General features: G+C 43.0%; 1 protein-coding gene across 2 annotated transcripts in view; it reads right to left on the reverse strand.

The window, feature by feature from the left end:
• The window catches only part of plekhm1 (pleckstrin homology domain containing, family M (with RUN domain) member 1), a 90,167-nt gene that overhangs the window by 64,262 nt on the left and 1,700 nt on the right, over positions 1–24,205 (reverse strand). The window lies entirely within an intron of this gene.

A 24,205-nucleotide genomic window follows, 5' to 3' on the forward strand; every position in this document is an offset into this window, starting at 1 on the left:
TCTCCAAGGGTTGTCGGTGGTGTGGTGGTATTGCTCATTCTTTAGTATACCAACCAATGGTGTGCGCTTTACTTGTATACACCTGGTTGATGTGATATTTTGGTGGAGGTATTTATATCGGTTTTGGGTTTGGGGTGCTTTTTGATTTTCTGGTATATACAGTCATATACAGTCATTCGCTCGCCCGTTCGCGCTCTCTCTCTCTCTCGCCCGCTCGCGCTCTCTCTAAATGCTTCCTATACAATCACAACGCGCGTTGTACATGGGGCAAAACTTTTTTCACGATTTTCTTTGTAAAAATTAGGGTGCGCGTCTTACACGAGGGCGCGTGGTACACGAGTAAATACGGTATTAAACAAAAACCCACCAATTCTGATTCTGCAAGAATGGGCTGCTGCCATCAGTCAGGATTTGGCTGAGACGTTGACTGACAGCCTGCCAGGGCGAATTGCAGAGAGAGGGGTCTTGAAAAAGAAAGAAGGGCCAACACTGCAAATATGGACTCTGTGCATAAACGTCATGTCACTGTCAATCAAAGACTGAAACTTCTGAACTGCTTGTCATTAGAGAAACATCTGACACAAAGATCTAAAGACACTGAAAACCAACACTTGGCTCATTCTCAACACTTCTGGTTACGACTGTCCACTTTTTTTTGTGTGAACGCTTTGGTCTTCATTGTGTAGTTTCTTCCTGCTTGTTTTTTTCTTTCTTAAGGAAGACTACAATCTTGTGTACAGTATCTCACAAAAGTGAGTGCCAGCGGTTTAGACATTAATGGCTGTGTGGGGGACAAGCTGTACGCGGACTACTTGACATTTGATCACTGTGTCATATCTTCAGTGTTGTCCCATGAAAAGACAGAATAAAACACAGGTAGTCCCCAGGTTACGGACATCCGAACGAGGCTGCAGCTGCGACGCATGCGCCTCAGTAACTGCCGCTCCGCCATCTTCAGCATGGGGACGCTGCAAGCGGTGGCTGGACGGAGCCTGGAGGGGGGCAATTTCGCCGCTCGTGCAGTGTGGCGTCCCTCGGGCGGCAAGCAGTTTCACTGCCTGCCCACCACACAAGGCTGCCCGTTCATTCTCGGTGACCCGGTTGTGGCTGAACGGGACGGCAGGGGGTAGCATTGTAGTGTGCCTCAGGTGGCTGCCTATTGTAGTGGGGTGGTGGTGCGGCAGACACTGCAGGCAGCATACTGTAGTGGAGGTGACTGTGAGGTGGGCTGGTGATGAACTGCCCCTCGCTGCCCCCATTCATTCTCAATAGCAAGCCTGCTTGTACTGTTACGCACATAGCAAGAAGTTGTCTCGTCACTACAGGGTGGTCCAGATCGAATTATACAGATTCAGATCGTCAGGATGACTTTGATTTATGTGGGGACGATTCCAGTTCGGCGCAAAGATGATTCTTCATGTCGTCAGTTTGCACACTTCTCGATGGTCCGGGATTTTTCGGGTGATTTTCTATGTAATAAACTTAATAAGTTATAGCGTAATGAAAATTGCACGATTAGATCTGGACCACCCTATAAATCAGATGTGTTGACAATGGGTGCCTTCCTGCTGTGATAGCGTGTACTGTATAGCGCTGTGCAGAAGAGCTCATCTTAACCTTTTGTCTTCACCCTTCAACAATGTCTCTGAAACACAAATCTGATGCAAGTGCTGGTGATACAGGAAAGAAGAAAATCAAGTAGAAATAATAAAAAGGTCAGAGAGACGTGACACTCCATCATTCTTTGGCAGAGCACTTGGTTACAGTCGGTCAACAACAGCATTTATTAAATTTATTTACCGACTTACATACAAATTCAACGCATAGATATCTTTTTCCCAGTGTCCTCTTGGATCTTTGAAAGGGAGGAACTGTAAAATGATTTTATATATTGTAGGTACCTGTTCATACTTACATACAAATTCAACGCAAGTACAAAGCTACAGTCCCTACAGTCTCGTACGTAACCCGGGGACTGCCTGGATTTACAAATTTGTGAGGGCTGTACTCACTTTTGTGAGATACTGTATATACAAATTTATCTTTATTTTTCTTTTTTTTTATTTATTTTTATTAATTTTATTACAATCCATACAAAGCAATCAAGTTTTTACAAAGAAGTTAAGAACAGATTGATCCCCACCCCTGAGAGGGAGAGCAAGCCAAACGGCGTTAAATTTAAGGCTTGTAAACATACCTAAAGTAATAAATTCTCTGTGCTTTATAAACTTATTTTAAAAATATTACTGATTAGATCCTGCTAAGTTTTGAAAAAAGTCTGCACAGATCCTCTAACTGAGTATTTGATTGTTTTCCAATTTCAAATAGTATAACACATCGGTTTTCCCACTGACTTAAAAGAGGAGATTTTGGGTTCTTCCAGTTTATCAGAATGAGTCTGCGTGCCAAGAGTGTAGTGAATGCCATCACAATTTGTTTGTCTTTCTCCACTTTAAGCCCCTCTGGAAGACCACCAAACACAGCTGTTAGTGGGTTAGGAGGGATTGTGAGTCCAAGGCTGTCTGAAAGGTAATTCAAAATGTTTGTCCAGAATAATATTAATTTGGTGTACGCGGCCCAGAACATGTGACCCAGTGAGGCTGGAGCTCGATTGCAACGTTCGCAGGTTGGCTCTCGCCCTGGAAACATTCTGGAGAGTTTTAGTCGAGACAGATGTGCTCGATATATGATTTTGAGTTTTATAATTGTATGCTTTGCGCATATGGAGCTCGAGTGAATTCTCTGCATTGCTACTTTCCACTCCTTTTCTGATATATTAATCGAGATATCTTTTTCCCAGTGTCCTCTTGGATCTTTGAAAGGGAGGAACTGTAAAATGATTTTATATATTGTAGGTACCTGTTCAGACTTACATACAAATTCAACGCAAGTACAAACCTACAGTCCCTACAGTCTCGTACGTAACTGCCTGGATTTACAAAATTGTGAGGGCTGCACTCACTTTTGTGAGATACTGTATATACATATTTATCTTTATTTTTCTTTTTTGAGACTGACAGCGTCACTGTAAATATAATTCCCGGTCTTTGACTGGGACATTATTTTTGTGCACCTGTAAATAAAACCCATTCCTGCTTTGGAAATGACCGCCTATTTGTGTCTGTGTCTCCATGTCCAACTTCTCTCAAGTCTGACCCCGGTTGGTGGTGAACTACAAGTGTGCGGTCTGGTGCCAGCCTTGCCACTACACAGGGCGTCACGGGGACCCCAGGTGGCCACAGGTTTTTGCACCAACCAGCTTCTGGTTTTTGATTGAAATCCTTAGATGAGCGAAGTGAGCTGTCACTTCTGTTTTATGTATATTGGGGTCAATGTACAAAAGACAGCCAAGTCATAAAGTGCCAAGCATTTATGTACAGTGGATTTGGACCCCTTCACGTTCCACACCCTTTATTGTTTTTTAGATTTCACTCTTCTTTTTATTAAGGACTCTTCTTTTTGGTTTTCATTGTCATCAGTCTACAAATGCAGGCAAAGTCCTCCATCTGTCCATCCGTCCCCTTCACCAAGAGTGGGGGGTAAGCTGCCAGTTAAAGACAAATTGGTTTATTGTACCAAAGCAGTCTTATCTTAAAAGTAATACAAATATAATGTTCTCACACCCTGGCATTGATAAACTCACAGGCCCTGAGGCCACGGAACAAAAGAACACAATGAAAACGGAACAAGAAGGGGGGAGTGAGAAAGAGGAAGAAAAAGAGAGAAGAGGGGTGTGTTAGAGCAAAAGAGTGAGAGAGAGAGTGTGGGGGGGATAAACAAAGAGAGGGAGTGAGAGACAGCAAAAAAAAAGAGAAAGAGAGCAATGAGAGACAGTAAGAAAGAGAAAGTGTGAGAGAGGAAAAGAAAAAGGGATAGAGGGAGCATGAGAGCAAAACAGAGTGGGAAAAGGAGGGAGAGGAGTGAGACAAAGAGAACAAAAGAATGGGGGACAGAGAGAGAGAGAGAGAGTGCAATTGAAAGTGAAAGAGTAAGAGAGAAAGGGAAAGAAAATGAGAAGGGGTGGGGACAAAACAAAGATGGAAAGAGTGAAAAGGAGAGAGAGAGAGAGAGAAAGAAAGAGAGGGATTGAGAGAGCAAAACAAAAACATGGACAGAAAGCAAAAGAGGGGAGAGAAAGTGAAAGGGAAAGAGGACAAAAGAGAAAGAGAGCATGAGAGAGAGAGAAATTCTCAAGTTTTTGAATTTAGACTTTAACTTTATTAATGGATACTCAACAAATCATTAACAACAGGGGTGGGCAAAGTCATTCCTGGAGGGCCGCAGTGGCTGCGGATTTTTGTTCCAACCCCGTTGCTTAATTAGAAAACAATCCATGCCAATAATTACATTTCAGGGCTTGTTGGTGCTTTAACTCTGCTATGTCAAGTCATTCTCATATCCTAGATTTTTTTTTTCCATTCTAAGGATATCATCCAAATACTTTTGAAGTGTAAACCGGATGGTAATTCTCAATCCTTCACTTTTTTCTCTTCTCTTTCCTTCCAAGTATTTAATTAAACGAAACAGTGCACGATAAATACACACAGGTGTAAAGGGTAACAAGCAAAATGGAGAACTGCTGGTTTCTTTTGTCATTTGCATCTTATTGTTAATAAGGAGCAATTAAAAAACGAGAATGCGGCTGTTTAAGACTTAAATAAGCAATAAGGGTTCAAAATCTTAATAAGGGAGACAACTAAAATGAAGCAGAAGTGTTTCTAGAGCAATAAGTGCTTATTAAGCAACTGGGTTGGAACAAAAACCTGCAGCCACTGCGGCCCTCCAGGACCGACTTTGCCCACCTCTGATTTACAACATCGAAGGTAAAGCAAACAAAGGAAAGCCCAACTCACCCCAGAAAGGAGACAAAACTTAATTCATACGTCAAATAAGAAAAGCCAACTCATTACTAGCTTCAAGCTTACAAACCGCCTCGTGAGCACACCATTGTGCCTCAAAAGAATTCACATTTGCAGTCATTCGGTTGACTTTCTATTCCAAATACACCCTTGGATTTTACAAGTCTGTGAAATAGAGGGGACTGGTCAGGTGGTCTCGTGGTCTGGAATCCCTACAGATTTTATTTTCTTTCTCCAGCCGTCTGGAGTTTTTTTGTTTTTTCTGTCCCCCCTGGCCATTGAACCTTACTCTTATTCGATGTTAATTAATGTTGATTAACTTTGTTTTATAATTGTGTCTTTCGTTTTTCTATTCTTTAATATGTAAAGCACTTTGAGCTGCTGTTTGTATGAAAATGTGCTATAGAAATAAATGTTGTTGTTGTTGTATTCTTACAGCGTCTTGTCGTTTATTTGACTTCACTTTCCTTTCTCTTTTCTGGATTTATAAATTGGCCACCTTGGCCTGTCCGATGAGGAAGTTACCGATCTGACATTCATCTCAATTATTCTTGTTTCCATTTACACTACAAATAAATACGCAATCATTAAAAAGCAAGTTGAGAACATTAAAAACAGAGGCCGACATTTAGAACAGAAAACAGTGGAAAATGGTGTCTCTCTAGAATACCCAAGTCCTCGACACCAAACTCACACTAATGAACTCTAAAATGATCTCAGTCGGCCACCTAATAGACGCTGGCGGTGTTGAGGCTTCACCCACTGAGGCAGGCGCACCAGCTGCTGCAAAGGACCCATATGCCACCCTCCCTCCTGAAGCAGAATCTCTTCCGAGCTTCACCCGAGGGCAGTGATGGCTTTCCCGATGTGCACCTGAGGATACTGAAGTCAGGTACGCACGCCATCTGCACCATAGAGTGACTTCAGTAGACGGTGCGGTGGGGAACGAGCTCTACAGACGGACTCTGTGTGCTGGGGCGTCACTGGGAGCCGCTGAGCACAACACCAGTGACACAACTTGGAGGAGGCAGAGACACTGGGGCCAGCTTGGCTGAACTTATATAGACCACCATTAAACAAAAGAACTGGCGATTCATATGAAAGAGAGAGAGAGTGAAAGAGACAGAGAGAAAGTTCATTTATTTCTATAGCACATTTAAAACAACATAGTAATGCTGTGGACAAAGTGCTTTAAAATAATAGAATAAAAGAAAAAACAATTAACATGAAAACAAAATTGAAATACAATATATGAACATAAAATAAGATGCATAATAAATAGAAATAATGTTATATAATCACAAAGAGGAAACCATCAGTATCACTGAAGGTCACGGAATGCAAGTGAATAGAAATGAGTTTTTAATCTGGTTCTGAATTGTAGACGACTCCTTTATATGGTGAGGTGAGGTGAGGCGCAGCAGCTGTCCCCCTTGGTTTGACACTCGGTACGAGGGACAACCAGGGACAACTGACCACAAGATCTAAGCACTCTGGATGGCTGGTGTAAAACCCACAATTCAGCTAAATAGGCAGGTGCGAGCCCATGTAAAGATGAGAGCGAGAGGGTGAAAGAGAACAAATGAACGAAAGAGAAAAAGATAGATAGATAGACAGACAGATAGATAGAGTGAAAGGCACTATATAATAGATAGATAGATATGAAAGGCACTATATAATAGATAGATAGATAGATAGATAGATAGATAGAGTGAAAGGCACTATATAATAGATAGATAGATAGATAGATGGATAGATAGATAGATAGATAGATAGATAGAGAGTGAAAGGCACTATATAATAGATAGATAGATAGATAGATAGATAGAGTGAAAGGCACTATATAATGATAGATAGATAGATAGATAGATAGATAGATACTTAATTAATCCCAAGGGGAAATTCACATAATCCAGCAGCAGTATACTGATACAAAGAAACAATATTAAATTAAATAGTAATAAAAATGAAAAGAATTAAAATAAAATTAATGTTCGTGATTCACTCCGGTGGAATTGAAGAGTCGCATAGTGTGGGGGAGGAACGATCTCCTCAGTCTGTCACTGAAGCTACTCCTCTGCCTGGAGATGATCCTGTTCAGTGGATGCAGTGGATTCTTCATGATTGACAGGAGTTTGCTTAGTGCCCATCGCTCTGCCACAGATGTTAAACTGTCCAACTTTACTCCTACAATGGAGCCTGCCTTCTTAACAAGTTTGTCCAGGCGTGAGGCGTCTTTCATCTTTATGCTGCCACCCCAGCACACCACCGCGTAGAAGAGGGCACTCGCCACAACCGTCTGGTAGAACATCTGCAGCATCTTACTGCAGATGTTGAAGGATGCCAACCTTCTCAGAAAGTATAGTCAGCTCTGACCTTTCTTACATAGAGCATCAGTATTGGCAGTCCAGTCCAATTTGTCATCCAGCTGCACTCCCAGATATTTAAAGGTCTGCACCCTCTGCACAGTCACCTCTGATGATCACAGGGTCCATGAGGGGCCTGGGCCTCCTAAAATCCACCACCAGCTCCTTGGTCTTGCTGGTGTTCAGGTGTAAGTGGTTTGAGTTGCACCATTTAACAAAGTCTTTGATTAACTTTCTGTACTCCTCCTCCTGCCCACACCTGATGCAGCCCACCATAGCAGTGTCATCAGTGAACTTTTGCACGTGGCAGGACTCCGAGTCATATTGGAAGTCTGATGTATGTTGATTGAACAGGACCGGAGAAAGTACAAAAAGAGACAGGGGGAGAGACTGAAAGAAAGACAGTGAGCGAGGGGAGTAAAACTGAGAGTAAGCCAGCGAGTGTTGTGGCCCCAAGTCATCGCCCTCCACTCCGACTGCCTCCTACCCCCATGTACGACATCATTATTTGCGTCTCGATGGGTTTTAGTTCTTGTTCTGGTGGTCTTGTCACAGCCTTGTAAGCAATTCCCAGCACTGAACTCCCCGACACTCCCTGCTGGACACCATGCTCGTTTTTATCTGCAGATTGCCAATAATCAAAATGGCTGTGATGTCATATCTGCTGATCACCACTAGGTGGCCTGAGGGAGCTCACACAGTGCTGGGACCAAAGTTCAAATAAAGCACACCACCCTTCCATGACCGCGTCTTCATCTACTAATCACTTGTACTGTCACAAGAAACAGACAATTCAGCCCAAAGTACCTTGGTGACTTTTTCCACATTACTAAGGCTGTCTTTGTGAAGCACATGATCCAACGACGACTGTCGAGGAGGGTCCCATCATGAACACCTTAACAACCACCACCTCCATCCCCAAGATCAGTAAGTCACAAGCATGTACGACTTTGCATGTATTGACATTGTGGATGGCTGCGTGTGAAGTGTCCAGAGCGCTTGTGTCACTGGAAGTGACAGCATTACAACCCCTTGAACCCCAGATGAGATCAAGATGGGAGAACAGAAAGGTGAAGTGAGACCAGCTGCCAAAAACACAACAAGGCACCTGGATGGCCGTTATCAAGCAGTCCGCCTTGGCAGTACGTCTTTGAGTACGTGTGTGTGTGAGCGGGCCGACTACACGGCATGAGGCCGATTACTAGGATGCCAAGGATGCTAAGAATTCACAGTCCACACACACACGGCCTTTTTGAAATAAACTGCACAGTATTTGATCTCATAAAAATCTAATCTAATCTCACCCTTTAAAATGTTGAAACGGAACAAGTGACTTAAAGGAAAAAAAAACAACTTTCTTAAAATAAGTGAGGAAACAAACCTGATAAATGAAGACGCCTGCCTTGGAAAGGCAGAGTCAGCCATCAGGTGACCATCAGACGCCTCTGAGTGATGAGCTGCTGCGGTACACGTGGTCAACTGCAAGGACCTCAAGTTCTGTTTAAGACTTTAAAACAGCATTACAGGGGGGACAGACTTTCAGAAATGTATCGCTTGGTGAATAACCATCGCATGGACACCACGGGCGTCTAACTAAAGCGACCCGTAATGAGGACCCTCAGGCTTCACGACGGCTCACAGTGCACAGCAGGCCCTTCCACTTCAGATCCTGCAGACCCCAACGGCTGCACTTTTGCTTTTGTACTCCAACCCTTTACAGAATGCATGTAGAATTCTCACTTTTAGTTATTTCTAAGCAAGTGTAAAAATGAACCTTCTTTACATACTTTGTCTTTGTCATTTCCTCTTGTGCTTATTTCCCACGTTTATATGAAAATGCTGATGAAGAGCAATGAGAAGTGCGGACACGGGTTCAAACCGCTATGACACGCAGGGCACGGAGGATTATAGTGAGCAAATAAAAGGACCCGACGATAAACTGAATGCCAGGAATCGTGGCCAAAAAAAGGGAAAAAAATGAGAATCCAAAAAGCAGCAGGAAGAAAAATGAAATGAAAAGGCAAGTCAAAATGAAAGGCGATCAAAACTACAAAATCAAAACCTGAAACGAGGGCCTACTTGGAAAGAAGCTCACTGGCACTAAAGAAGGAGACACCAACGAGGGAGAACCTGAATGTCCAGCCATCGCCATATTTATACCCAGCGCTGCGTGCTGCGGTCACATGACCGGTGGCCAGGGAGGTGCACAAATAATGCAAATCAAGGCGCAAAAAGAACTGCCTTTGTAAGCTCAATTCAAAGCAGTAAATACATTATACACCTTGAATGAATAACACAACAACCAACGCTCAACGCTTCCCTGCCGTTCTCACTTTGTCAGCTCATTCTGAAACTTTCCTTACAGAACGGCAGAGGAGTCAATATGGCACCAACGTCACTTCCGCTTTCTACTGCTGTCAGCATTTGGATAAAACTGAGAGAGCAAAAAAAATTCTAATTTAAAATAAATGAAAAAGAAAATGGCAACCAGTTCAAAATTTGCCAGAAATGCAATCATTCCATAATTTTTTTAGTAATTACAAAAAAAAAACAGCTCAAGAAACAATAAGATCAACTAAAAGCAAGAGAGACTCGCCGATTGTGAAACTGTTTTCTTGATTTTCTCAATGATCAGACTCGAGCAATCGAATCAATTCATAAGGGTAAGTGTGATGGACATCAAAACCATGAAGGGGAATGAACCGCGTTAAAACGACAGCACAAAATGCGGCTTTTTTTTCTTTTACGTGGGGTATCACTTTGTTGCTGCGTACTTGAAATATCCAGCAGGCTCCGATAGTAACCTGTTTGAGTTAACGTCTCTAGACAAGGAGTCTGAATGACAGAAACAGTTTTCTGCCAGTAACCATACTTCACATACTGCGTCTATACGTTACATACACACATATGTCTACATGTACGCTGTCACACGTGTGCTTTGGGTACAGCCTAAAGGCTCTGGGGCGGGTAATTCCTCACTGATCCACAGGGTGGCTCTGTACACGGACACCACTCCTCTTCCTCCCTCTACAGACTGGATGGCCGACAGCCTTACCGTTTCTAGCATCATTTCTGGTATCCACATAGACATAGAATTACTAGACGCCGCATGACCAGCAGCATCGTACGTCGTCACCATATTATGAGTGAAGTAATGAATAATGTGCTGCTTGGGAATGTAGAAACCGCCGTACGCTCTTTAACTGAAGCTGAAATTAAAAATGAGTAGGAGAGCAGACACGTCAGTCCTGCACCAACTTGGTCGTCTGTTACAAGCTAAAACTTACTGCAGAACAAGCATGTGAAGGAAAAAAAAAAAAAAAGGAGCCAGTGGAAAAATGGTGGGCACAAGCAGAGACAGGAAAGAACAAAGGAAGCAGAAGCAGTAGGATGAGGCAAATGTGGCACTTGAGGGGTCTCTGGAGAGGTTCACTGAAAGAAAAAAAAAAAAACCAGGAGTGAAGAAGACGACAACACAAGTGGTGAACTCAAGTGAGTCAATGGTATCACTGATAGCTATGCAAGCCAGTCTGAACACCTCAATGCAAGGAGCACAAGTCCACACCCGGCCTGTGCCCCACTTACCCCTTCAGGTTGCAATGAAGACCAAAGGTGAACACACATACCCACAACTAGGAAAGAGCCACAGTCTGAGAAGAACAAACATGAAGATCTTTAACCCAAAGCATAAACTGCGGTGCTGCCTAGGAAAAGTTATGTCTCCATTCACTGGATGAACATTTTTTGCACACGTACTAATCATGGAAGGGTGGCACTGGGAGTCAATGGTCAAGGGTGGCACTGGGGCTCAATGGTCAAGGGTGGCACTGGGGCTCAATGGTCAAGGGTGGCACTGGGGCTCAATGGTCAAGGGTGGCACTGGGGCTGCTTCTGTTTCACTGCTCCAGAGTACCAAGCTTGAATCCCAGGCGCAAACAGCATTTTTATGGAGCTTGGCCACTGTCTCTGTCACTCTGGTGACAACTGCCATAACTTTGCTGCCTAACAGCTCCACAGTGCCAGGTTTGTATACTAGGTGGGTCTGCATGCTCTCCTCGTGTCCCACTTTTTCACCACTACCACACACTGCAACTCCATACTGACCAGGACTGACACTCCTGGACTGGAAAGTGATGGAGTGGTGGATGCTAAGTGGGATCACTGGGTTCTCCAGGATGTACTCCACCTCTGTTCTTACTTTAGGGCCCACTTTTTACGAAAGTCTGACATTAAGTGTTGTCATCATCACCCCTCACGTTCAATATTTCAGACACTTTCACGTTGCTGCTCCTCTTGCACAAGAGTGTGTTGCAAACGGACGCTGCTGGTTTTGAAATATCGGGGAACTTTCTGGAGAAGCCCTAAGGCTTCGGCAGTGTGTACGGCGCCCAGCATGGTCTAAAATGAAAGCACACATGCAGTTATTTCACTTCTTGTAAGAGTGCAAGAAGAAAACTGACCTCAAAAAGTCGTACAAGCGAGCGACGGAACAGAAAGACGTTCGGCAGACTCCACAAACCACAAAAGTCAACTTTCGATGTGCCAATTTTCCCTAATTACCACACATCTCTGCTTCAGGAGTCACTGACCTCATGTTAAGAGCCAATAAATCAATCAGTGCAGTCTAACTCTGGTCCCCCATGGCTTTCGGCAAAGGCACAAAAAGGATGAGACCCCTGAGGAAGGATCAGAGAGGACCGGCTGAGCTGCAGTTCAACAGATAAGACGGTCTGACTGGGACAAGTTTTGAGGTTAAAGGTCAGCTCTTCGGGGAAGATTTAGAAAGCACAGAATGGAATATCCAATCAGTCAGGCTGTTGATTTCCACACGCCAGATTACCCGACGACAGCACATAAACCGCCCTCTGGTCCAAAGCCTCACCATTCAGCTCCTGGCAAACGTGCCTTTCAACTTTCTGCATTCAAGATACCGCATTTCTCTCTTGACTTCTTGAGCACTGGCCCTACTAGTGTGGCACAGAGTATCAATAATAATAAACTATTCCATTTTTAAAATGGTACTATAAACCAGCATTGTGCAAAATTCAGTAAAGTCACTACATGGAAATGTTAAACTGCTTTACGCTGCCTTTACTGAAAAGGAAAGCACCACAAGGCCCAGACAGCATGAAGTAGACAGGCCGATAAACCGAAAACCAAATCACGCCAGTCGAGCGCTGTGACCTACTCGTCAATTCAGCTGACAGGAAACAAGAGATCGAAACAGCCGATAATGCCAGCCACTGTGGGTCTGCAAACTGTTGATGAGCATGGCAGCCGAAGTGAGATATGGCGACACCAGGCTCACGAGTCACATGAAAAATGCAAAGCTGAAGATAATCACACTATTAACTTTACCTGGGCTGTGGAGTCAGAGACAATGTTGGGTACCTGGAGTGGGTAAAAATGTAAAATTATAATGTAAAGAGGCTGGGAAGGAGCCGTGTCTGCTGTTTAAACCTTTCACTGTCTCTATGGATTATTTATTAATGGTCATTTGAGTACTGCGCTGCATTCTGAACACTTCTGTGTTTGGTTTGTTTTTAATAAAAGCACTTTAGCACTATCCCTTTGCTTTGTTGTGTCCGATTGTCCAGCCCATCCAGTGACATTACCGACAGAGTTGGGTTCAAGAGCTCACAAAATGTAGACGGGAGCCTGGAGCAGAACCCACATGGCCACAGTCCAATTACAAATATTCAGGCCAACTGTATACTGTATATGAAAATATGGCTGCACCTGCAAAGGAGAACACAGGCAGACAGATTGTACGGATCCTGAACCCATACTGTGATGACACTGATACTGCGGGCGACAGAATTTTTATTCTGAATGCCACGATACGGACAATTCCAAGCCGCTGCCCTCTAAAATAATGACAAGTCTGCCGCCTTTGGTATGCTTGCTCTTTTACTCCACTCGCCGTTCTCGCCTTGTCATAGTTGCAAGTGACCCTTGTCGGCCCTTCACTGGCTTCCAGTTCATTTTCAACTCCATTTGAAGATCCTTGTATTTGTTTGTAAATCCTGTAATGGTTATACCCCCGTTTTATTTGTTGGAACTGCTGCACCCTTAAGTACCGTCTGTCGCGCTCTCTCAGGTCAGCAGACCAGATACTTTTATGTGTTCCTAAGGCACGATGCAAACTCCGAGGTGATTGGGCTTTTTCAGCTGCAGCTCCGTTGCACGTTAGGCAGGCTCCTTCACTTGCCATCTTTAAATCTCGCTGGCCTTTAACCCAGTAGGATATGTCTGTGTACTTTTTATTAGGAGTCTCTTCAGCTCTTATGCGTTTCTGTTTCTTTTACCCTTTGTTGTTCCAAGGAGACGTGACATAAAGATCACCATTGTTCTGTACACATGACAGAAAACTTAAACTGGTCAAGCACCACATGATGCATCACTGTGACTCACAGCATTGTGATGTTACGAATGGCACTATATAAAATTAACACTGATTTACATTAGTAGGGCATCATCTGTGTGATCTCCCTACACTCTGATTTGCTCCTCTTCTTCAGTACTCCAGAACATTACAAATATGGCCAGGCAAAGGTGGCTCTAAATCAGTACGTGATATGGTGGTGTTTCTTTTACCCTTTGGTTATTGTTTGTCTGATATGTTGGGTTTTAAGAAAGAAAGAAAGAAAGAAAGAAAGAAAGAAAGAAAGAAAGAAAGAAAGAAAGAAAGAAAGAAAGAAAGAAAGAAAGAAAGAAAGAAAGAAAGAAAGAAAGAAAGAAAGAAAGAAAGAAAGAAAGAAAGAAAGAAAGAAAGAAAGAAAGAAAGAAAGAAAGAAAGAAAGAAAGAAAGAAAGAAAGAAAGAAAGAAAGAAAGCTGCACGTGCTGGCATTGCGCTCTGCCACATTATTAATATTTTTGACTTTTTAGTCATTCACTATCCATTTGCAAATCACCAGGTGGAGTGGGCCTTGAAGCGCTCGGCGGGCATCCACACGCGACACACATTTTGTGATGCGAAGTGAATGTCAGTTGCCAGAGTCCCACCAGGATTGTATTTTATGGCTGCTGGCGTTTGTTCTTGCTGTGCGGCTGGTCTCACTACAGTCCTGTAGACCTTCCCTGTCACTCTTGCTGATACCCATCTGTCACCAATCACTCCTGTCATTCTTCTCCACCCTGCCTGCACCCTCTTCCTCACTTCTCTTCCTCAATCCCGATTACTCTGTGCTGCTGATCCCAAGTATTTAAACTCCTCCACCTTCACCAACTCTACTCCCCTCATCCTCTCATTCACACGCATGTATTCTGTCTTGGTGGTCCTACTGACCTTCATTCCTCTCCTATCTCTTCCTCTCCGGGGTCTCCTCCACCTGCTCCCTACTGATCACAATGTCATCAGCAAACATCACAGTCCACGAGGACTCCTGTCTAATATCGTCTGTCAGCCTGTCCATCACCACTGCAGATATGAAAGGGGCTCAAAGCCGATCCTTGATGTAATCCCACCAAAGGAGATGTTGATATGTCATTCATATTAAAATGTTTACAGCTTCCCGTTAGAATAGCTTTTGCTAAGAGAATTAAATCACAGGGACAAACAAATCGAAAAAGACAGTTTATTTATAAGAGAGAAAGAAACGATATTCACTCACGGCCAGTTATACGTTGCGTTACCACGATGTCAGACCAAACAAGGAATCTAAATTTCATGTAATCTTGAAGAAAAGTTAATTCCAAATATTGTTTTTAGTGAAGTTTTAAGGTAAAAGTGAACATAATGCATATGTAACAATTAACAAGAAAAAAATCTCTTTAAAATTGATTTCGGGTTAACCAAAACCAGGGGTTGGCAGGCGAAGTGAGCAGGGGGCAGAACCCCTTAGTTAATATAATAAAGCAATAAAAAAATCTCCATACAAACATACATGTAGAATGCCCAGAAGCATTAACCTAAGTTTGAATATTTTCAAATATTTACTTATTTTTAATTTTTGCCTAGTTTGACATTCCTAACACACTCTAACACTTTCTTTTTGGGTGACTTTGCTGTTGTTGTTCTCAAGGAGACGTGACATAAAGGTCACCATTGTTCTGTACACATGACAGAAAACTTAAACTGGTCAAGCACCCCATGATGCATCACTGTGACTCACAGCACTGTGATGTTACGAATGGCACTATATAAAATTAACACTGATTTACATCAGTGTTGGTTTTGAATGCCAGTTGGGCATCATCTGTGTGATCTCCCTACACTCTGATTTGCTCCTCTTCTTCAGTACTCCAGAACATTCCAAATATGGCCAGGCAAAGGTGGCTCTAAATCAGTACGTGATATGGTGGTGCTTTGACCAAACTGGGCTCTCGTTTTATGCCACTTTCTGCTGGTGACACAGCCCTCGCTCTCTGTGCCCTTGAATTCAGGAAATGGGCAAATGGCTGCTTTCAGAAAGCTGCAATTTCATTTGTCTAACTGACAAGTCAGTGCCAAGTTGGCGTCACGTGACTGAAAGCTCTTTGGCTTTGATGTAAAACCGGAATCGGCCGAGAGCTTGTATGAACCACAGAAGCCCGCCACAAGCTGTCTCAACGATAAAGCTGCCATGCAACACTTTCTGCAAGTTCCTCATTTCACAAGAGGCTCTCTTAACAGCAAATGCGGCTCATTTAAATGAAAGGCGCTAGAAACGTTTGCTGTTTGCAGCCAAGACTGAGGAAGACCACCGAGTTGGCACAGAATTATGCCAGTCGTCACTTGAGCTCTAAAGGGGCCTGTGTATTGGTGGTGGAGGAAGGAAGTGGGGCATTTTGTTCACTCAGCTAAATGCTGATCTTATCTCAGAACTGAAGAAAGAAAAACTTGGCAGAGCCATTTTACAAAAGAATTCATCCATTCCATTCTGCAGCCTGCTCATCCTATTCAGGAATGTGGGACACCACTGTCCGTTCTGGGATATCGGGAGTACGCCGGCCCGCCACTGAGCTTGCACGGAGTCATTTCTAAAAAGAAAAACTGAACAATTTGAACAAAACACATTAAAAAACGGCCACACGATTGGTTCTGCTCAACTACTGATTTAATGAACCCACTCAATGAGCCAATCTCATCTTGAGCCCCTGTTAACAATATAAAGTCACCAGTCAAACTAACCTGCAGTGCACTGTAGGCTGTACTCAACTGTACACTAGGGGGAGCCGATGGTCAATGAGATCGTCCATTTCCGATTGGCTGGAAACACCGCTGATGCAAATAAAAATCGTTGATAACCCCGAAATGTCTAAAACTTCCTTTGTTGCAGTCTTTTCATTGTTTTGTTTTTTATTTTATTTTATTAAAATCAAAAAAACATTTCATACATGTAAGTCAACTTTAACAAAACTAGTTTGAAACAAACTGAGAAGAGAGAGCTAGGTCAGCAGAGCAGCACTTTAATAATAGTAAAAATATGTAAATAAATGAAGAGAGATAGATAGAATAGAAAAAGAGGGGAGAGAATCCCCTTCCTCGATTTAAAAGCGTATTTTAACATGTTATTTATCAGATCCTGCCAGGTTTTGTACAGACCCTCAAAGTGTGAATTTGATTTTTTTTCCAGTTTCAAATAGTAAATGACATCAGTGACCCGCTGACTTAAAATAGAAGAGTTAGGATTCTTCCAGATGAGAAAAATAAGTCTACATGCTCATAGTGTAGTAAAGGCCATTACAATTTCTTTGTCCTTCTCCACTTTAACTCTTTTAGGGCGGATGTCGACTTTTGTCGACAGGAGGGGTTGAGGGCGCATGTCGACTAAAGTCGACATCCAGGGATAGAGGGCGATAATCAGCTGTTAATGGCGACAAATCTCACCGTCACGTCACAGGCATTCCCTCTGTGCTTGGAGGAATGCTAGACTCGTTGACTCGGCAACTAATCCTAGCGTGTGCGTGAGTTGTGAAATATAACCAATGGCAAGATGGCATCGACATGTGACAAGGGAGCGAAGTGAGTGCAGAAAAGAAAACACTCGGCATACAATGTTTTGTGCATTATCGCGGAGTCGGGCTCTGATTTTTCAGAATCGGATTTTATTGACAGTGATCAGGAGATCGAGCAAGAGAGTGAGAAGCCGGCATCAGCTGATCAAACACCAGCCGATGCCGCGCCAGCGGATCTGCTGCCAGTTGGGCGCTTTCGCGCAGCCGATGCATCTATGGCAAGGTTCGCGTGGGATAAATACACAGATATTGATCCGTTGAGAGCCGAGCTGGCTACTGGACTTCACAAGACGGCATGGCTCGCTGTTGGACATGACAGATCACCAGCTGCTGTACTTCAGGCTGCTCTCTCCTGATGCTGCTTTTCAGCTACCGTCAGACGAGATAAACAGGTAGGCAGAGAAATTTTTTCAATCGCGGGCTGCGTTTGCATCGCATTCGTTTTCAAAGTGTAAACCCACAACAAAAGACGAGATGAAGCGTGCTGTGGTATTACAAATAGAGATGGGACAGAACTGGTGATCTAACTTCAGGGAGCATTGGTCCAAACGTGCTTTGTCCCCTGGTGGCTTTGGACAGGTTAAGCAGCGTGGTGATAGGTACGTGCTGCTGCAAAGACAGTGCATGCAAGACAGGAACATTTGTCAAAAGTAAATATTTTTTGTTGATTTGATATGTTACACAATTGCTTTGTGTTCTTTTTTAAAAAATGTCAATTTTTGGAAAAATATTCAGCCCTGGGAGATAAGAAAAAAAATTAGCCCTAAAAGAGTTAAGCCCCTCTGGGGTCCATCAAACACAGCTGTTAGTGGATTAGGAGGGATTGTGATGCCCAGGCTGTCCGAGAGGCATTTAAAAATCTTTGTCTAAAAGGATAAAAAAAACATTTTTTGGAAACACAGAGGTGTTCAGGAGAGATGGCAGTGGAGTTTTTAACCAGATAGTTTAATGGAGTCTTGGATTCCTGAGGCGTGGAGAAGAAGCGTACTGGTGGGCCAATATTTAAGAATAAGATGGATGTGCTGGACTGCAGTAACTACAGGGGGGATAGAACTGGAGAGCCACAGCATGAAGTTATGGGACAGAGTAGTGGAAGCTCTGTTAAGAAGTGAGGTGATGATTAGTGAGCAGCAGGATGGTTTCATGCCAAGAAAGAGCACCGCAGATGTGATGTTTGCTCTGAGGGTGTTGGTGGAGAAGTTCAGAGAAGGCCAGAAGGAGTTGCATTGCGTCTTTGTGGACCTGATGAAAGAAAATGACGGGGTGACTGAGAGGAGCTGTGGTATTGTAGGAGGAAGTCGGGAGTGTCAGAAAAGTACGCAAGAGTGGTACAGGATATGAACGAGGGGAGTGTGACCGTGGTGAGGTCTGCGGTGGGAGTACATCAGGGATCGGCTCTGAGTCCTTTCTTATCTCCAATGCGAATGGACAGGTTGACAGAAGAGATTAGACAGGAGTCCCCGTGGACTGTGATGTTTGCTGATGACATTGTGAACTGCAGGTTGAGGAGACCCTGGAGAGGTGGAGATATGAGGAGGAGAAGAGAGGAATGAAAGTCAGTAGGACCACCACAACAGAATCCATGTGTGTGAATGAGAGGGAGGTCAGTGGAATGGCGAGGATGAGGGGAGTAGAGTTGGTGAAGGTGGAGGAGATTAAATACTTGGGATCAACAGTACAGAGTAATGGGGATTGTGGAAGAGAAGTGAAGAAGAGAGTGCAGGCAGGGTGGAGAAGAGTGTCAGGAGTGATTTGTGACAGACTGGTATCAGCAAGAGTGACAGGGAAGGTCTACAGACAGTATGCGACTCTTCAATTCCACCCGGGGGGGGGTAAACGTTAACATTATACAAAGTTATTGTCTGTTATACCTGCATTGTTATCATTCTTTATTATTTTTTTTAATCAGTATTCTGCTCTTGGAGTATGTGAATTTCCCCTTCTGATTAATAAAGTATCTCTCTATCTGTCTACAGGATGGCAGTGAGACCAGCTATGGTATGGCCTAGGAGACAGAGCTGGAGGTGGCAGAGTTAAAGATGCTAAGATTTGCATTGGGTGTGATGAGGATGGACAAGTTTAGAAATGAGGACATTAGAGGGTCAGCTCAGGTGGGACGAGTCAGAGAGGCAAGATTGCTTTGGTTTGGACATGTGCAGAGGAGAGATGAGGAGTATATTGGGAGAAGGGTGCTAAGGATAGGGAAGAGGAAGGCCTAAGAGGAGGTTTACGGATGTGGTAATGGAGGACATGCAGGTGATGGGGGTGACAGAAGAAGATGGAGAGGACAGGAAGATATGGAAGAAGATGATCTGCTGTGGTGACCCCTAACGAGAGCAGCTGAAAGGAGAAGAAGATAATACATCTTCCCACAGGGCAAAAAGCATTCAAGTGTTTCTTCAGGAAAGGCGTATCAGCTCAATGACGCGGCCAGCAAATAGTCCAGATCTCAAATCGATTGAAAATTTATGGTGGAAATTGAAGAAGAAGAAAAAAATGGTCCGTGACGAGGCTCCATCATGCAAAGCTTATCTGTCAACTACACAAGAAAGTTGGAACCTGACTGATGAAGAGTATTGTTTGTCATTAGTGAAGGTCAGGGCTCTAAGAATTCAAGCGCTCATCAAAGCCAGAGAAGGAGCATCACTAAGTACAATTGTAATTTGCTTGGGTTAGTGATTCCATTATTTTTTCCTCATTATTGAGTGATTCTAGAATTGTATCCCCATTGAACAATAAATGTGTCATTAATTACAACAATATACATTTTTTTAAGTATGTTTTCCAACGCCAGAATGTTCAGCTGTTAAAATAGTTTTGTGTCATATATGCGACATGTTTTTAGGCAATAAAGTAAAACAGCGGACTGATGATCCTCCAATAGTAGAGCTTCCATAGTTGTTGCCAGGGTTTGTATTACACACCACACGGTGCAAAAGGAGTACTCTTCTGATAATTTAACTGTTTTAATGAATCTTCACGGGGGAACTTCTGAAATACTTTGGTGCAGAGACGGCTGGTGGATCACATCTGACAGACCGCCGGCCTTTGTGACACACACTGCACACAAATATTAGATAGATAGATAGATAGATATGAAAGGCGCTATATAATAGATAGATAGAGAGATATGAATGGCACGATGATAGATAGATAGAGAGATATGAATGGCACTATATAATAGACTAGCAAAATACCCGTGCTTTGCAGTGGTGAAGTACTGCATTCAAATTTTTATTAAGAAGAAAATTAAACCTTTTTAAACTGTGGGACAATAGCCCAATAATTATTTGTTAAGGATCTCTTTGTATACCACGTTGTCAGTTCGGCCCTCCGGTTGTAATCTGACCAAGCTGTGCGCTGAGCTTACTCTTGAGCATGTAACGTACAGTCGGCCATGTGAACAGTAATCTTGACTCAAATCTCACAGCTTGGATTGCTGCTGTCACAATCAGTTTGAGTTTCATGGTTTGTTTCACTGACGACAGTATTTGTAGGACTTGTGTTGTTGAAGTGACATTCGGCATCTGTCAAGCGTTGTAAGCACACAACCTCTTTCATCGATAACTTCACATCCAGCTTTTGAGAGTTTAAACATTCATAAACATCAAAGTGTCCACTACTCAAATCGTCACCTGTCAATCTAAGATGTTTAAGAGGCATTGGCGGTTGTCCAAAGATGTAAAATATTTGGCCATTTCGGTACACTTGAAAGCGACAACCGAACAATTCAGCGGCAGCCATCAACTCCCATGCAGATCCACAGGTGAAGGGCTTAAGCATTTCACTCTTCTAGTGCTCCTGTGTAGTCTGATTATCTCCTGTACCGTCATCAGTCCACACCTTGAACCTGTCCAGTCATTCAATACATAAGACACAATGGATATCAAGAGTGAGCCTGATATGGCCGTGCAATATGTAACAAAGAGAATGGAAAAGGCAGGTGGCATATCAGGGCATGGAAACCACTCGGTAAGTGACAGTTCTTTGATCGATAGAATTTCTTGAAGATGGGCCCATAAGTAACAAAGACTGTAGAAAAGTTCAATATGGTGGCCGACAGTGGCATCATACTACCGAAATAAGTACGTACATTGGTTTCAGTTAGTGGAGGGAAGCCGCCTACCAAATTTTGAGAAGATGGAGCCATAAATAAGAAAGTTCAACATGGCGGACATTGTTGACCGTTATAACCATTACGCGTAGAATTTCGAAATGAAACCTGCTTAACTTTTGTAAGTAAGCTGTAAGGAATGAGCCTGCGAAATGTCAGCCTTCTACCTACATGGGAAGTTGGAGAATTAGTGATGAGTGAGTCAGTCAGTGAGGGCTTTGCCTTTTATTAGTATAGATAGATAGATAGATAGATAGATAGATAGATAGATATAGATAGATAGATAGATAGATAGATAGATAGATAGATAGATAGATAGATAGATAGATAGATAGATAGATAGATAGATAGATAGATACCAAGGCGAAATTCACATAATCCAACACTTTTAAAGACTTCTTCAAAAATAAAACATGACAAAAACCTAACAATTAGCCTCCTGTCTGCTCTCAATGAAAATGTGCTCCTAATAATCAATAGATGGATGGATCAGAAGACATTCTGTGATGTGTCATGCACATCCGATAACCTGGGAAGCAGTTCCAATTTCCAAAGTTAAAAATCTGGAGTGCTCTCCCCTCAACTCTCTCGTACACTTAGATATGATGATGGATATTTGAAGAGTAAACCGCAAGACAATTATTATATTTCTATATTACTAGGGGGCTTGGCTCGCCAACCCCTCCCCCAAGCCAGCGCTTTGCCTTTGTGAAGAAAGGAGACACCGCCGCTCCTCCACAACCCCTCTTAGACTTAGACATTTAAAAGCCCGTACAGCAGCTGTCCTTTTGTCTTCAAATACTACGCAGTCTCTTTTCGCTGCTCCGCTATTTCACCGAGTAATATTTTCCATTTGTTTGTGCTCATGTGATCTTTACACTCATTTTTTTGAGACTTTCGAATTTTCCTACTTCCATCATCTCTAACCTGCTCTGCATGCGTATCGCAGGATTTGCTTACAAAGGCTGTAAAGTATGTGACTTGCCTCTCTCGCGGGACGTGAAAGTGTCTCTCTGTCTCTCAGCCTGCCTTCAAAAAATCACATCTCAATTTTTTTATAATAGAGAGATGTACATTAAAGAACCAGCAACAGCAAATCCAGTCAAATTTATAATATATTGAACAATTGTTATAAAAGGAAAGTTGAATAAATCGGACTCTGCAGCTGCAGGAATAAAAGATAAGTACCACTTCTGGTTAGCAGAAATAGCCCAAAAGTTGATAGAAATCTACATTTTGTACCCGATAATTGTATGCAAAATTTGGTTGACCGAAGTGAAAGTGTATTCAAGTTATCGGGTTTACACACAAACACACACACACACACTCAGACAGACAAACAGAATTCCAAAAAAGTTCCGACTTAGGGAGGTCTAAAATGCTGAGAATCATCAAAATTGAGCTTTTAAACATATTTCAATAATTTCCCTATACTTCATATAGGAGAAAGTAATAAAGTGTAAAGTCTTTTTAACAAGCGTGCTGAATATTTATTGCAAAAAATAAAATGGTTATAGCCCTATTTAACCCAAACTACTTGGGCATTAACTCTTTCAATAGCGGATGTCGACTTTTGCTTAAAGTGAGGGGATGACAGTAGTAATTAACTGTAAACAGTGACAAAACTCACTGTTAGGTATTAGCTGGACTAGAAAGTTCGCTTCATCGGTTTGACTGAGATTCCCTGCACTCGCTTGAGTAGCGAGGGGCAAAAATGGCAATCGACACCTGGCTTGATTGATTGAAGCAAATATGTAAAGCTGAACACTCCATGGATGACGTTTGTCATGATAGATAGATAGATAGATAGATATGAAAGGCACTATATAATAGATAATTTAGTTAATTTTAGTATAGTAGGCAGGATTAGATAGACAGATGGTGCTTTCTTTGCTTTGATATCAAAATCATCATTACTGAGCTGAACACAAAGTTGGACAATCGTGACGTCAGTGACTTCCTCCTCCTGCGCTGCTCCTGTCGGTCCAACTAGGGTCCGCCAATTCTGGGAATCTCGTTGCGCCCCAAACTGAGCTGCACTCTGTGGGTGACTTCACCCTTGGCTTTATAGCACCCAGACTTTGGAACGACCTCCCTGAAGTAGCGAGATCAGCCGACTCACCGGACGTGCTGAGCCTCCTTTCGGTTTTTCCTGACTGACTGCCCAAGTGCCCAGGATGATTTCTGCTTGCATCACAAATGATATTTGTTCAGGCTTTTCTTGTTATTTTTGTATTTTATTCCGGTTGTCATGTCTCTTATTGTTTTAACTCTTTGAGAGCTGAATATTTTTTGCAGACAACTCACTTTTCTAAAAAGCACACAAAGCAAAGGTTTCACATGTAAGTCAACGAAAAACGTCTGTTGCTGTGACCGCAGTCAATGCCTGCTCAGGGTCCCTGGTGGCTGTGTAGGGGCAGCTCGATGGCCGGTAGGAATGCATGGCCAGCCGGCTGCCTGGTCTGTCTTCTTGTGGCAGTGTGACATAATCTGGTTTGTACCTCTTGTCATCGTAAGTGTCTGTTCTCCTATGCGAACGTTGCTGTAGGTACATCTGCTACACAAGCGTGCTCAGCACCACGGTCAGCTGAAGCCGGTACCTCACTTTCATTTTCAATCTCCATCTTCAGATTACTTGCATCAAAATTGGAGTCCAACAAGTCAGAGTCTGATTCGGCGAGGATGCGTGAAAAGTCGTCCACGGAGTATTTTGCTTTGTGCATTCGCTTTGGTCCCTCGCCAGATGTTGATGCCATTTTAGAGGTGGTTTGCTCTTCACTACTCACGCATATGCAGGTAAACCAACGAAGCTAACTTTCCTTCTAGCAAAGAGAGTAGAACTAAAACGGAACGGCGAGTTCTACGGCTGATTACCATCCTCTACCCCTGGCTTTTAACAAAAGTCGACATACGCTCTGAAAGAGTT

The sequence above is a fragment of the Polypterus senegalus genome, chromosome 17 (genome assembly GCF_016835505.1).
Source record: "Polypterus senegalus isolate Bchr_013 chromosome 17, ASM1683550v1, whole genome shotgun sequence".
Classification (NCBI taxonomy): Eukaryota; Metazoa; Chordata; class Cladistia; order Polypteriformes; family Polypteridae; genus Polypterus; species Polypterus senegalus.